The sequence below is a fragment of the Mesocricetus auratus genome, unplaced genomic scaffold (genome assembly GCF_017639785.1).
Source record: "Mesocricetus auratus isolate SY011 unplaced genomic scaffold, BCM_Maur_2.0 Super-Scaffold_100006, whole genome shotgun sequence".
NCBI lineage: Eukaryota > Metazoa > Chordata > Mammalia > Rodentia > Cricetidae > Mesocricetus > Mesocricetus auratus.
The window spans coordinates 22,306,996-22,319,894 of record NW_024429190.1 but is presented as its reverse complement, the minus strand read 5'-3'; positions in this window follow the sequence as shown (position 1 = coordinate 22,319,894).

The window sequence follows — 12,899 nt, the reverse complement described above, 5'->3', positions numbered from 1 at the left end:
GAGAGAGAGAGAGAGAGAGAGAGAGAGAGAGAGAGAGAGAGATGTGTATGAGTCAGAATAATGGAACCATATAGGAAAAATATTTGGCTGGACTGGGATTTAGTGTGAGTCTGAAGTCTGCATGTACCTATTACAAGTCCATTATCAAAGACCTATTATGAGTTTCAGGCCGGTGAGAGGCCTTGATTAAGAAAGAAAGAAAGAAAGAAAGAAAGAAAGAAAGAAAGAAAGAAAGAAAGAAAGAAAGAAAGAAAGAAAGAAAGAGGGAGGAAAGGAAGGAAGAAACAAAGAAAAAAGAAAGGAAGGAAGGAAGAAACAAAGAAAGATGAATAGCCCTTAAAGGTCAACACCTGAGGATGTTCTCTGTGGGCGCGTGCATGCGTGCGTGCACACACACAAACACACACACACAGTGGGGGGGGGCGGTCAGGCAGGCAAAGACAGGGAGATGGAGAGCACAAGGCTTTGGAAGCACAACTCCCTGAATGAAAATGAATGGCACTGGATATTATTTATTTCAAGACCTATATACATACCAGCTTCCAGAATATTTTTCTTTTTTATTAGTTAATTAATATTATAAGAATACTTTTTGTTAATAAAGATGCAGATAATAAAATAGAACAATAATTCTCTACATAGACAAGAAAACACACAGAACAAGCCTCGAAGCATAGGATTTGTTTTTTAAAAGGCAGTGTATTTAGCACATGGTTTAGAAGACAGAAATGTAAACTTGGTCAAACCCGTTGACTATGCCTAGAGTGAATGTTTCATGGCAAACAGCCCAGCAGTAAAATAGGAGGCAAAGGGCAGAGTAGGTCTGGTGTTGGAGTTTTTGTCTGTTTCATTTGCTTCTTTTGTTTTGAAATAACAACTTGATCTCATGAAGCCACCATGAAACTCTTCTGAAAGCATCATTCTAGAGAACAAATATTCTTGTAGTACACCACCTATTTTAAGTCATACCACTTCTCACATCATGAAAGCACATGTACAAAATGTGAATCCTTGGGAGGAAAATTCAAACCCACCTAGCCCTACAAATTGTCTCTCAGAAACCCCAGGAAAAGACAAATAGGCTTTATCTTTCTGGGTAGAAAAGAAAAAGTTAGCAGATAGCTCAATTCTGTGTTGTACAATCACACGTCCATCATCACTAAGATGTTTTCTCACTCCCTACTGTGTACCTGCTAACAGCAAATAAAACCAAAAATAATATGAAACAATCCTGTCTCCTGTGCATAACAGATGGCAATATATCATGAATAAATCATTCATCAGGAGCAAAACAAGCTAGTGGTCATGCATTTCAGGAAATCAATCACCAGCAACACTTTCGAAAACTGCAACAAGAAATATCTGCAGGCAATGGAGCAGCCAACTAAGATGAATAAGTCACAGCATTAGTCTGAATTAACATCTTCTCTTGGCTGACCACTGTGACTCCACGTGTAACTACAGAACTTGATCTTGTCTTTCAGAAACCAGTCTTCCACAGTCTGTTTCCTGGAAGGCAGGAGCCATTTATGGGTTAGAGGAAAAGCAAGCTTCTAGGGCTCCAACTAGTATGTTTCCTTCAGAACAAGGTTTCTGAAGCATCCCTCTGTCTCCACCCCTTTCCACTTGAGAAAATTTTAAGTTATCCTGGGTACATAGGTCTATAAGTACTTCTATGAGTCAAATGTCTAATGATAACATATCATAAATAAGCTTATTTTAAGACAATTGTTTTGTATAACTATAATTTTATCATCTATTAAATATTGTATACATATATGTAATTTTCAAACTGTCAAAAGGAGGTAACCAAATAAATAATCAGGAAGACAATTCTGATAACCCAAATGTACAATTTTGATATATAGAATGTTGACCAGAGGACTGTATTTCATAAGAGGTGCTGGAAAGAACAGTGTTCACTATAGCCTTCTGTATTCCTAACTCAATCTCAGTTCTTGATAGAGAACCAATCTCCTGCCTCCTTTATATTTACAAAAGGCAAGAGCCTTCCTTTTAAATAGTATTTATAAATGCTTTGCCAAATGTCAATTGTGGCTCTGCCTTATATGAAACCATTTAATTCTTGTCTAAGTAAAAATTGACCCTGAGTCTGATCTAGAGTCTATCTGTTATGCTCTTCTGTGAGTAAGAAATAGTCCATATCACTCAGGAGGCAATGCAAACATTTACAGCAGTCATACTTATAAATAAATGTACATCTGAGACACAAGAAGGATAGCCTCATATTTTTATATATAAGTATGCATTGAAATATAACAATTAATAATTTATATTATAAAGTTATATAAATGTTTGATTGGGGCTTCTATTGCTGTGATAAAGCACCACAACCAAAAGCAACTTGGGGAAGAAAGGGTTTATTTCATCTTATGTTTCTCAAGTCCATCACTAAGGGAAATCTTGGCAGGAACTCAAGGCAGGAACCTGGAGGTAGAAACTGAAGCTGAAACCATGAAGTAGTACTGCTTACTGGCTTGCTTCCTATACAGTCCAGGAGTATGAAGCTGGGAGGCACTGGCAATAGTAGACTGGATCCTCACACATTAAGCATTAATCAATAAAATGCCTCTACAGATTTATTCCCTGGCCATCTGATGGAGCCATTTTCTCCTGAGATTCTACTTCCTAGATAAATCTACCTTGTGTCAAGTGAAAAAAAATCAGCTAGAACATTAGGTAAATTGAATAATAGATCTATTCTAAACAGACAAATGTTTTAGAAAAGCCTGATTTGGATCAATCCCTGGGATGGTCGCTGAGAAAATAATGATGAAATTGAAATACTTCACAAGCCAGCAGAAAAAGATACAACAGGTCATTTTTAAGTTCAGTGATAAAGAATGCTTACCACTCTTGCAGAGGACCTGAGTTCAGCATTCAGCACCCATATCAGGCAGTTCACAACTGCCTATAACTCCAGTACAAGCATAGCCAACACACTTCTCTAGCCTCTGAAGGCAACTGTCTTCATGAACATATAATATCACACAGACACACAGGCAGACACATATTTAAATTAAAAAACAGGGCTAATTGGGAGGTAGGGAAGGATCTTGGATGAGCTCAGGTAAGTGGATGAATATGATCATGAAACACTAAAAGAAAAATTAAAAATGAAAGCTTTAAATATATCCAAAAAAGAGTAAAAATATTTTAAAATTAGACACTTTCCATTAATTAAATAACCAGTCAGGGCTTCCTTCCATCCACATATTTGGAGGAGACTCCTTGCTAGTAGTCATGTTTAAGAAAATGGAAGACTACAGGAAATTCAAATACAAATCGAGATAAGCATTGATGCCAGGGTGAATCAGTTACTGTATTAGTCTTCTTCCCCATTGAATATTTTAGTTCGCACTCAAACCCAGTTTATCCAGATGAAGTTGTTCAAAACACAGCCCTCTGCTTCAGAGTTCTTGTTTCTATTGAGAAGATTTACTGACATCTAAGATAATTAAAACCAACAGCTCACCAACACAAGGTGGAGCCGAGATGACTCTGGTTCAAGTCCTTGTTTTGATGTATTTCTTACTTCTTTGTTGCTTGTTGATCTGGAATAAGAGACCAGGAATGAGAAAAATGAAAATTCTTGAATTTTCTGAAGAGTCCGGACTCTAATGGAGAGTGCTCTGTGTCCTAGTCCCTATGATTTTCTGAGTTAAAAAGTTTCTACTGCGGAAACTGGAGTAGTACTCTAAGTTCTGGGTCAGCTAATTTCCATGTGAGTGTTCAGGCTCTTCCTCAATCTGGGCATCCTTTGTTTTGTTTCTTTTTGTTGTTGTGGTCTCTTTGTTTGTTTTCACTTATGCTAAAAGATGAGCAAATTCTGTTGTCTCCAAGGCCATATGCCTGGATTTCATGGAGTGTGTGGGAAGGTGTTATTAAACACACTCTGGAAGTATAAGGAAAGACCCTTCAGCAACAACCATCCTTCGGAAATAAATTCAAATAAATATTTTCCTCATTCATTTCCTACTGCAACTCTGTAAACGAAGCAGAGTTGCTTCAGGCAGGTATATAACATTATTTTTACATTCTCCATTCAACGAACTTTTCAAAAAGAGAAGGAAGTTGGGGGGCAGGTCAAGAAAGAGGGCAGAGCTGGAGAACAGCATTACTCCTGCTATGCCCCAAGGACATGAGCACCTTGCACTAGAAGTTCTATGTCATAATCCAAAGGAATTGGCCATGGCTTTGAAAACAGTGATTGAGAGGGAGCAAGCTAGGATGGCTACATAAACCTGCAGGTAAATTTCTACTCATTAGCTATATGAAATTTATTATTCCCACTGTGAATAGGTTACATTTTCAAAGACACTTCTTTGAAAAACAATATTCAAAACAATGCCATGAGTAGCTTTTAACTTTTAGAAATTGAGTAAGTAGCAATCTATTAATTTCCTGTCCCAACGGAATTTCCAATAAAGATTTACAAATACATAAATACATTTTATCTTTAACTTTTGAGATGATAATATAATTACATCTCTCCCTTCCATTTCCCCACTTTAAATCCTCCCATATTCCCAAACCTCTTTGCTCCCACTCTATTTGATGCACTTTTTTTTGTTCAATGTTGTTACATACGTATATGTCTATGAAAATACTTATGTATTTCTAAAGATAACCTGGTCATTCTGTATAATGTTACCTGCATATATGTTTTCAGGCCTTAACCCAACACTGGCCATGAGAAGGCCTCTTTTGGGTTATTAAGATTCTAAGAAACTCTCAAAATATTACAGGCTATTGCTATATTTCCCTTGGTTGCTCCCCAGAGGTGGGAGGTAAGTTTCAGTGCTGGGGATACAATGAACTTAAGACAATGTGTCCAGAGCCCTTGATCTGGAACTGACCTGAATGCCTCCTCTCAGAGGATTAGTTTTCATGGAACCAGAAGGCATGATGATGCAAGCTTCCCAAGGGAGAAAGATACCAATAATTGTACCCAACTGTGATGGCTATGAACCTGAACAATGATCACACACCTTGGTGGCAATCAAGATCTCTCTAATTACACTTCAGTTCCTCTCAACAAGAAGAAAAAATGACTAATAATGGAAACCTAGCCAACTACTCTGAGTTAATGAACTCATGGATCTTGGAGAACCTACAAACACCACTTTATTAAATCGATATAATACATACCTAACTACATTCTAAATCTTTGTCCTTATACCCACAGATAAGTGTAGTCCTCAAACCTCATTGAGGAACCTTTTCTTTGCAACAGACTGAGACCATTACAGAAAACCATAACCAATAAAAATGCAGAATTATGGAATCAAGTCCCAATGGATACATGGGCAAAACAACTTCTTGACCTATAGTTCAAGGACCATTGTGAAAGCAGCGGGCAAGTAACTGTAAGAGCTAGAGAATCAGGGAGTTTTCGATATAGTTGTATCTTCTAGTAATGTCAGAAACTAGATGCATAAAGTCTCACCAACATGACTGCCTATGGACAAAATGAAGACAGTAACAATATATATGCTAAAGTAGAGTGAAGAAAAACCTCATCTCCATGAGGCCTCAACCCTACACAAAGAACAACAGGCAACTAAGGAATACTGAGGGTAAGGAAAATAGTTTTCCCCAAGAAAGAGCACACCAATTGGTCATAAATACTTCCATGTATTGGTCTGAATACTTCCAAGGAAATGCTACATCACACAGAGGGAAAATTATAAAGACAATGCCACTATTGTCTCTCAAAAGATTGCTTGAGCATTTTAACATTAAGGTATTTGTTATCCCCAGATAAGAGGACTAAAACAGAACTGAAGAAATTGTTTGGGAGCACAAACATTGCAAAGCAGGTGTTATCAGATTGTAATTTATCATGTTCCCTTATAAACTAAATGAAAAGTAGATTATAACCAGAGCATCTTAGTTTCAGGCTGGCTCTCTCTGCTGGAGTTATGAATATCAATTTTATCTCTCTAACAAGAGGGAAAAGTAAATTATTTTCTGATAGACATATGGTCCACTGGCAGATACAGTCACCCAAAGCAATTTGCTAGTAGGCTCTGGTAAATATGTTCTTTCTGAAGAAAGACCCCTGCCCAAAAGAAACAGCACCAAATCTACGGCATCCATTCTCCCTGATTCTATAGACCTTAGGGAAGATCAAGATAATATTGAAAAAAATCTAGACCCTCTCAAAAATTAAGATGGGGAAGAGATGAAAGACTGAGAGAGCAGAATAACTCTATGTATAAAGAAAATAGAAGAATAGCCAAAAATAAGGAATAGGCATTTTCATAATTAACACCCTTCAATGTTACTGGCATATAATAGGTATGTTTACATTAAGAGGTAACAATGACAATCTAAATGAAGTGCATAGGTGTTTCCCCAAGATTTCACATCAGCAAGAGAATAAGCATTGTCACTTGCAAAAGAATTCAAGGGCAGGTAGAGTAGGGAAACTACATACTGAACCAAATGGCTGACTTTGCTTGCTCTGATGAGAGACTGTTCATAGAGATTAAAATGAAGCAGGACATCCTATGAGGTTGTTAGGGGCAGATGTTAGGCCTTCTGTGACTGGAACAAAGTTATAACTAGGGATCACATAAGTTTTCCGTTAATTCAATCCTGGTCATTAAGGTTAAATTGTTGAAGTGATTGTTTAACTGCTTGGCGTGTTATTAGAGATAGGAATCTGATCTTCTATAATTTAGGATTCCCACCTAGAGTACATTGGTATCCAAGTCTACCTAGTGTGGAGAATAATGTTAACTTAGTGATAATATTTCTGCAAGCTGTGGGCCACAGTTCTTTTTAACATGACCTCACTCTGTATCATGCACCTATCTATTCAGTCAACATATGCTTTCTACTGGCACTCTCATCTCAAATTTATGATAGGGATTAGAGTTCATTTCTTGAAACGAACCTCAGAAATTGCTAAAATAATGTAATAATGAGAACTGGCAAGCTTCTTCTAGGTTAAACATTTAACATAAGTTTGTTGACTTACCATGCTTCTCAGAATGGAAAACCTTTGAGAGGCTCCTTGTTATAAATCTTAGTTTTTCAAAAACACAGTCTTCTTACCAGCAAGAATACTAATTAAAATGCCCTGAAAGGAATCCATTAAAGGCAGCAGCAGTTCTCGGTAGCAAACCCTAACTACTTCAAGAGAAACTTCCAGATCTAAAACAGATTAAAGTACTGTGAAACTGTCAATGAGTACTTTTCTGCACAACCCTTCCTCTCCCCAAATCTTCATTCAAATTCTCAGACATTGAGGGTATAAGGGCTTAGTAATATCCAAATGAATGGATTCAAATTTGTATTCTATGGTTATTCCATATCCTAGTGGATTAGAGAGATAGTTCAATTCATTATAATAAACAGCAAAGTACAGTGTAAAATAAAGGCTAGGCCACTAAGAAACCTCATATGGAACATCACTCACTCCATTAGAATCTGAAGACAGGGCTTAGGAGACTCAAACATCAGGGACAGAACTTGCAATTGGAAGAAAAGAATGACCTACATATTTATTCAGTACTATCTGCAGAGCCATTTACCATCCTCTCCGAATTCCAAGTCAATTCTTAAATTTTTGTTAGAACTATTGATATCTTTTTTCAGGTTTGAGTTGATATTTCTTTGTGACTTAATGTCTCCATTGCCTTCCAATTTACTTGAACTAGTTGGAATGTGCATACATATATTTTGTTTGTGCCAACAAATAAACATATTACTTTTCTTTAGAGCTAAGAAAGCATTCAATACTTACAACCTACTTAGGTAAGATGAATTAAATATCAAAGTTAACCAGGATAATTATGATGAAGTATTACAGTCTGAATAGCTTAAGTAGTAGATTTTCCCCCACAATCCTACACACTGACGTCCAAGATCAAGTTATTGGCATGGTTGGTTTTTCTGTGACCTCTTCATTTTGTTAATAACTGCATTCTCATGTCTTCAAATGGCCCTTCCTCTGTATCTGTCTTCTCTACTTATATATACAACTATCAGATGGATTAGGTCCATACAAATGATCTTTTCATTTTCTTTGGCTTAAAGCTATAAACAAATAGTTATAATGTTTGTGGGAATAAGAAATCAAAAGACTCAATAAATTAATTTTGGTAGCAACATAATATATTTATAGACAGGCTGACAAACAGGAACTAAAATGAAGCTTTTGGGAACACTGATCCTGCATACTGAGGGTGAGGTCTTGCTAAGCCTGTATACTCTTAATCCTCCTTAGCTATATGGACCACAGGATGGAACAGAGAATGGTGAGTTTTGTAGACCACCATGAAAAATCTTGCCTCACAGAGTCAAAACAGCTAGAGTCTTGATTAACTCAAATTACCACCCAGGATGTCAAATTGGGAAGTGTTATGCTGCTTGGTAAATGAGAAGTCTAGCAGACCTCCATATCTGGTCAGTCTCCTGAGTAACTCTCTCATGTGACTGAAGAATTAGCTACTAAAAATAGACTGAGAGAATGGAAGAAACTAAAGCAGAATTCATCTCCTCTGTGGCCAGAGGCTAAATGAATGGGGACAGCAGAGCAAAGTAATGTCCATTCTCCAAAAGATGACAGCTTTAACTCGTTGGTTCCTGGGCATCAGCTAGCTTTTCCAAGAAAAATGCAGTTTCCGTCTTTGCAGAAAATTGCTTTGCAGCTCCCATAGTTGTAAGATCCTAGCTGCTCTCCTATGCTGCCCAGCTAAACACTCTCTGTTTCAGGATTTACTAGTGCATCTTCTCAACTCAAGATACAATCCAAGTTCTACCATCAACATGTTATACAAGAAATATACAGATAGAAACCTTGGGAGTTTGACTTTTATATTTTATTTGATTCCTCCTTTCTTGAAACGCCATAGACTGAGACTGGAGTGGAAATGTGCTTGATTATAATTGCAGAGTTTGTTCCATCACCTCTGAGGCAGTGAATCCTCCCTGTCATCTGAGGCAAAGCATTTGTATCAAACAGAGCCAGGAATGCAAAGAAGAACAAAAGGTCAGAATTGCTGTACAAGGAGAAAATTTCTTTCAAAACTCTCTAAAAACAGAAATATGGAGAGAAATGGATTTGTACAAAGGGAAGATTTAAAGGATGTGGCAACTTCAAAACCTTTAATAATTGATTCTTGCAACCCAAAGCACTTTGGAGACTGTTTCTGCTAATATAATAGGTAAATATTGCCAAACCACTGACAACGTTTTTCTATAGCAAACATTTACTGAGCCTCCATTCTGTGGGACACATTGAAGAAGAACGAGAGATGGATTTTGCTTCAGGTTGCTAAGAAAGACTTATATGCAAAGCAGTTCTCCAGGTACCATAGGCATGGCAGAGACAGGCAATGAAGAAGTTTTTCCACCTGCATACAGCTGGCCTCACTGCCAAAGACCTCTCGGGGTTTTGCTTAAGTCATTTTCAAGCAAACTCTTCGCACATCTGAATCTAATATTCTCTGTGTTCTGAATCAGGATTAGTTACAAATATTAAGACTCCTACTTTCTTGAATAAGAGGATTATAAGCATTCTTTAGAGGTCTCTGAGTTAAATTACCAACTTCTCTGAATAATAATAAGCATTGCTCTTTTACTGCATTTGCTTTCATTATGGCAAACAAGGCTAGGCTCCTTGATCAAATATCTACCCCACAAAAATTTTACGTTTTCACTCCCAATAGCCTGCATGTAAAAGTAACAGACTGCCTAAATAGGAGTCAAGTGCAAGCAGGCCTTCTCCACTCCTCCCCCTCTCCCAGTTTCTATGTTTGATTCTTCCTCTATGTTCTGTGATTCTCAACAATTAACTGGGGCTTTTCTTGTCAGAGAAGAGAAATTATGTGCTTGTCATATTCTTCCACTAGCTCCATCTTGAATTCAGACAAGCTAAATTCAACCTAAAATGATATGTCTCCATTTCTATCTGAAGCAGGTTGGTTTGGCTCTCTGAATGCACTGGGGACTACGGGATCCAACCAGCATCCAAGATTCAGAAAACAAGGCTTCTCTCACCTTACAACAACAGAATTTCTTCTCTTTTACTCTCCACTTAGTAAACCCACCCCTGCCTAATCACCATATATACTGACAGACAACATTCTTCCTGGACAGATATGAATAAGTACAATTCATTTCAGAAAGGGGTCTGATAATTGACCAACGTAAGCATGCCATCAAGCCAGCAAATTAGTAATCCAATGGGTTTTATAGGGGTTACTTACAGAAATTAAGATATAGCACAAAAATGAGTCAAAGACAGTTGTATTACCCAAACATATCTGAGCATGGATTATAGCTTATGAAATGTGGAGAGTAGAACACAGGCTGCAGGTAGCTCAACAGAGAGGAGAGTGCAACGTTCAAGTAGATCAGTTTATCTCAGCCTTTCCCAGGTACCTCAGCAGCTCTCTGCTTCTTTCTATTGTCTCAGTTTGTCTGAGAGTTTGTCTCAGCATTCTTTAATGCTTGTAGATGAAAGGACCTAGTGATTCTTGTCAGCTTCAGAGACTTCCTGGAATCTTTGAGTTGTTTAGTTCCTGAACTGTAGACGTTTCCTTGATGCTGGGATACTTTTCCTTCCTTTATAAAGAACATCCTTTGTCTTAAGGTGCTTCTCTTTAAGAAGGACAATTTAATATTAGAGGAAAGTACCACAAATGTGCCAACTACTGTGTTTTAGTAACTGGAATACAGCTCATACTTGTTTACATCCCACACACCAGAAAGTTGAGGCCCAGATTTATACTTGATTTACATTCAATCTTAGGTGCAACTCTAAAGCTTATGGTCTGTCCTCACTATTAAGAATTTATTATGGAATATATTTTGTAATTTCAAATTTTGTGCAAAAGGCATATTTTAGAATTAGTATCTCATTTTACTATCACAACTGCATCAGTATGAGCCTGTACATAACATATTAGAATCTCACATGAATGGATTTGGATTTGGATCCTTTGTAGCATCTCAGATTCAATTTCCTCACCTAAAAGCTAAGGTGGAGAAGTAAAAAGCGTCTCTAGCAATGATGCCATGCAAGATAAATTATAGTAAGTAATGAGCACATTACCTAGCACTGGTTAATGGCTGAATTGAGCAGAGTATTTCATTTAGGAAACTCTTTAATTTTAAAGAAAGTTTTATTTAATCCTTTAAACCTGTCTTAATTCCTTGCTATCAGAGATTAAATTAGGTCATTTTAAAAGCTTCTAGTTTCAAAACTTTATCAAAACATCCTCAGCCATATCTCACCACCCTCCACAACTATGTCACTAAGACATTTTTCTCATAGACAAATTCTGCAGGGAAGCTGATTAAGATTGATAGGCTATGATTTTTATGCAAGTGTACATCCATGGACGGTAATTGTGCTGCTTCTACATAAGTGCAAGTGAGATCAGAATGAGCTTCTTTATCCCTTCTACTTCCAACCCCAAGGCTAATATTATTAACATCAGTCAGGGGCAAGGAAATGATGGTACAAGTGAAGACATGATGGATGAATTACCTTAAACAACTTATTCATGGCAGCCAGGCAAGCAACCTAGCAATCCATCAGCAAGAAAACTCCACATTTTTCCAAAATGAGTTGGCATCCCATCTTTACTGGCTTACCTATTTTGCCCTGTTTATAAAGAAAACCTAAGGGCATTTTTTCCAAAGTGCTTTTCTTTCTTCCCATTAAAAAAATAAGGACTTTCCTTTCCAGAGATTAATTAAAGCGTAGACATGAAGCATGATAAGAAATAGAGAAGACCTGAAGTACAAAACAGTGTCTGCATTGGACCTGACTTTAAGTATGAATGCCTAAGTTACCCAAGGTCATTTGAGGTTAACCATATTGATGTGATACTGATCTCTTCCCAGCCTAAAAGTTAATTCTCCTAACTTACACAGGGAACCACCATTTTGTCATTTTGTTTTCCATTTTTCCATTTCATCTAATTTGATGAACCAAACCCTGTGCACCTAACCACCTTCATGACCCACCTCCCTAAACCTACAGAGAAAAGAAGAGCAATAGTTGAAAAAAATATATCCAATCAGCCAGAAGAAAATGTATTTCTAATGAAGGATTATGAATATGGGTCACTCTTCAGAACACACAAACACAAGCCAAGGATCATTCTTCTCAATTTGTTCCAGGTTATTGTTATCTTTTGAGTGGCTTCAGAATGCTAATGAGTCATCCTGATAAAATTAATTGTTACATCCATCTGTTTCATTGCACTTCTAATGTCAATTTCTCCTAATGTGTCTTGATTTTTACCCCAGCCAAAGCTGCAAGCATACCATATTTTACTACATAAAGTCTAATGTTTCCAACCCTCTAAATGAGAGGAGTAGCTATGAGACCATTTTTTCCTCCCCTGAATTTGCACTCTTTAAGTTTCAGCATATGTTAGCATAATGCTTCCATTCAATGCTATATCCACCAGCAGAGGCTCTTCCAATTCAATTCATTGATTCATAGGATATCAAATCAAATAAGCAGTTCCTATATATTTTATGTTTTAAAAAAGAAAGTTCTGACAGAAGCACATGCCAAAGCAATAGTGAAGAAACTCATTTGGTAAAGAACTACTAAAGCACAGAAACTTCCCTTAGATCCTAATCAATGTGAAAATGCAAGGGATTCATGCTCTGTAATTCTCCTATGGCTATCTGACAAAAGTAAGCTACATTAAAGTTTTCAGAATAAGAATAAGATATTTCAGAATAAGATATTGTCCAATATCCTAGGACAATAGTCTGTAAATTCTGTTTATTCTATCATTTGCATGGCCCCATACATAAGCATAGATCAATAAGTCTCATTTTCCTTTTGCTTTCTCTAATGTAGACTTTGCTTCTCCCCAAGACCTACAAAAGCTATG